This window comes from Grammomys surdaster, unplaced genomic scaffold (assembly GCF_004785775.1).
Source record: "Grammomys surdaster isolate TR1022 unplaced genomic scaffold, NIH_TR_1.0 63, whole genome shotgun sequence".
NCBI lineage: Eukaryota > Metazoa > Chordata > Mammalia > Rodentia > Muridae > Grammomys > Grammomys surdaster.
The window spans coordinates 20,387,390-20,391,371 of NW_021604565.1; the positions used below are offsets into that span (position 1 = coordinate 20,387,390).

Sequence of the window (3,982 nt, forward strand, 5' to 3'; positions counted from 1 at the left end):
GTGAACTACTTTTGCTGGTACACATCCTTTAGTGGTTCATTCAGTAAATATTCGTGAATAGTAAGATCTCTCAATCATATTGTATTCAAAACAACTTTCTTGTACATTCATCTTGAATAATAAGTTTAAAGTGCATAAACTGATCTATAAAGTATTTTGACTCCAAGTGTTAAAATAGCCCATTTTGCTCTAAAACATAATGAAAAATTAAATTGCCTTTGGACTCTAATACAAATTAGTAATAAATAAAAGGCATATGTCAATTCCAGGATGCTTAATACAAGATAAGTATTAAAACTAGAGAAGACCCTATATTTGGTTGTATTACGCATAAATTACCAAGTAAAAATGCAATTATCATTCATTGCTGCATTATATTCTTGAATCTGAAGACTAACAGATCTGTATGTTCATGGATAAAGAAAATGTTGTATCACATTGTACTATCCTCAAGACTCTAATCTATGCCTAGACTTTCCAGTGGTTACCGGTACACTTGGTATCTTGTTTTTCTCACTTAAATGTATATCCTGTCAACACATAAACATCAAGCTTAAATAATTGCATAATATTTACTACTCAAAATTCCTCAAGGGAAAAAAAACTACAGTTTGTATGCAAGGTAATGATTAGATTTTCTGTTAAAACATTGCCAGAATCTCTTCTCCTACCTCCCCCATGTGAAGTGGATGTCCCTTACTTTATTCTGTTGTTTGTCTAAGTTTACAGCACTGGTACACATGTCCTAACTAAATTATTTTTAGCTTTCAATGCTTCCATCATTTCTGTCAATGCTACCATCATTTCTGCCCTAAGGATTCCTTTTTCTTCCATTTGTGTTTGAACGTTAGTTTCTTTGTTGTGCCATTTTCCCCCAATAACTATTTTCTGTTTGAACCTTATTCATGGGTCCTTCCTCTGCCGAGGAATGAAGTGAATCTGCCTTTGTAACCATAGTTTCTGACTAAATGCAAAGAAGATTGGAAGCTAGAACTTGCCTGGTTTCACCTCTAAACCTACTCTGACATTTTCAAGTAGTCTTTAGATATTTCCATTTGCATTGAACTTTGGAGATTAAATCATCATCTTTTCTCCAAACTACCCTCCCTTCCTTCTGTTAAATCTGTTTTGTACATTCTAACAACTGATAAATCTGTTTTGTAACTTCTGAAAAATGTGCCATTATGGTTTTTAAATCCCAACACAAAAATTACTATTACTCTGATCTTAGTCTTTCACTTATCAAGAATATAATTGATGAGATTTTTTATTATTTCCTACAATAATCCCTTCCTTTCTACACATTTCTGTCCCTGGCATATTGGCTTAGTCACTAACTTACTGACTTCAAAACTCAAAGAATGCTTAATAATGGGAAGACTATATGTCTATACTTGGATGGTAAATTAGATTGTACTTGTCTTAGAGTTTCTCTTGCTGTGATAAAACACTGTGGCCAAAAAGCAACTTGTAGAGAGAAGGGTTAGTCTCACCTTGAATTTTCATATAGAAACACTTTACTGAGAGAAGTTGGGGTAGGAGTTCAAGACAACAATCTGGAGACAGCAAGTGAAGCAGACTCAGTGGAGGGGTGCTGATTAATGGCTGGCTCAGCCTGCTTATTTATCCCTCCCAGGACTATCCATACAAGACTACCTACCCTTGTGGGCTAGGCCCACTCACATCAATTGGCTATCAAGAAAATATGTCACAGTATAGTCACCAGATAGATCTGGAGTTGGGGTATTTTCTCAGTTGACATTCCCTCTTCCAGAATGACTCTAGTTTTTGTCAAGCCTACAATCTAAAACCTAAGCAATAGTTTACCATGTTTGTTTTTCAAAGGACGGGAAGTTTTTATGAATGTCTCCAGAGAGATCTGTGGTCCCAGTGCTTTGGTTGCTGATAGTTATGAGTTAGAGAATCGAAGCAAGAGTGTCTGACTGATGATGCTTGTGCTACCAAGCTAGTCTTAGAGGACTTTATAAAAGTTCATCATACATAGGTGTGTGTGTGTGTGTGTGTGTGTGTGTGTGTGTGTGTATTTTACCCACTACTACTAAGACTGAAAACTGAATATTCTAAGCATTCCAAGCTTTTCAATCTCTAGGCTGCATAAATACAAAAGTCATGCCTAAATCCTAGGACACCTTATCTGTCTCTGTATTAAGTGAGATAATTTGACAATCTTTGATTGACTCACTGATAAATTTAGGGTTCCAAGAGTCTTTTAGTAATCAATCTATAGAAGTTACTTAAAACATTTTTTGAAGTCAGACAAGACAAGTTTTTTTTTCCTCCAGTTTTTGTGGTTTTATTTAAACACAAAACATGCACTCAAGTCATCTATTCATTTTCTTAGCTGTGTAGCCTGGTGGCCTCTGGTGAAGCCCAAGATCATCAAAAAGAGGACCAAGAATTTCATCAGGCACCAGTCAGACCAATATGTGGAAATTAAGCGAAACTGGTGGAAACCCAGAGGCATTGACAACAGGGTTCGGAGAACCTGGTAACTCTGGTGGCCTGCTGTGCTGCTCTTTCAACGATGGCTTTTTGTTTCTTAGAAGACACATTGTGAGCAATCTCAGCACAGTAAGATTTGTTGCACATCAGCAGCACTTCCAGCTCCTTGACATTGTGGACCAGAAACTTCTGGAAGCTGCTAGGAAGCATGTGCTTGGTTTGCTTGTTGCTCCCATAACCAATGTTGGGCTTCAAGATCTGGGAAAGAATCTTCTCCGAACCCTGTTGTCAATGCCTCTGGGTTTCCACCAGTTTCGCTTAATTTCCACATATTGGTCTGACTGGTGCCTGATGAAATTCTTGGTCCTCTTTTTGATGATCTTGGGCTTCACCAGAGGCCGGAGGGCAGCCATGATGCCGCAAAAGAGATGGCAGCCACCTCGCAGGCAGCACCGAGGAAGAAGCACGAGCCAAGTTTTGAAGCTTTCTTTGTCATCATGTGTCATCTGATGGTGTAAGAAGCAGGATATGATTCCACCAGCCTTTCATCCCCTAGTCTGTATTGACTAGCTATTTACTGCATGGGAAACATTACTCTAGACCTTGAGGATACAATACTGAGTCAAGGAGACATGACTTCAGCACTGGTGGTGATTGTATTTTGAGAATGAGAGAGAGAGGAAGAAAATATGTGCAAACCAATGAATTAAAAAAATATGGTTGTACCTGCTTTTGTGGACATTTTTTGACCATTGCTAATTTCCTGGGACTGGAAACCATCTTGGGGAAGGAATCTTATAGTGCATGGTGGGAACTAAGTGTACAGCTGTACATTTGTCATTTCTGAAAGAAAGAAAGAAAGAAAGAAAGAAAGAAAGAAAGAAAGAAAGAAAGAGAAAGAAAAATAGCAGTGATATCTTGATATAAATGGAAGAAAAATAACACAGTGTTAGATAGAAAATCAAGTTCTCCACAGAGAACTGAATTCTGGACCTCAGCAGTCATTTTAGCATCATGACTAGCAGCAAGATAGATCAACAACAGCCTTCTTGGAACTTGATTTTCTATCTAACACTGTGTTATTTTTCTTCCATTTATATCAAGATATCACTGCTATTTTTCTCCAGATCAGCATGCTTTATCACCATAAAATACTCCTAAAATAGTTTACTAGAGCTCCACCTTTCAAATATTCAAGACATTCCTGTATGTGGTATTCTCAGCTTTTTAGAATGGGTTAATAGATCTGATATTGTAACCCAGAGCATTGGGAATGGCTAATCTCTTGAGAATTTTCTTTTATTTCTGAGGTCTTATTGAGATTAAAATTTTTCTTTGGTGCAGAGGAGATTCTTCCTTTACCGACTTCTCTTCCTTTGTCTCAACTTCATTTTCTGAAAACCATTCACTCTAAGGGAATTCTACTTGGTCAGATGTTACAGACCTTGTCCTCAAAATAGTTAAAAATTTTTTATATATATATATATATATATATATATATATATATATATATATATAT

At 36.7% G+C, this 3,982-nt stretch overlaps 1 pseudogene; it reads right to left on the reverse strand.

The window, feature by feature from the left end:
* Positions 1-2,454: 2,454 nt before the first annotated feature.
* Positions 2,455-2,904, reverse strand: LOC114620984 (annotated as a pseudogene).
* Positions 2,905-3,982: the final 1,078 nt, after the last annotated feature.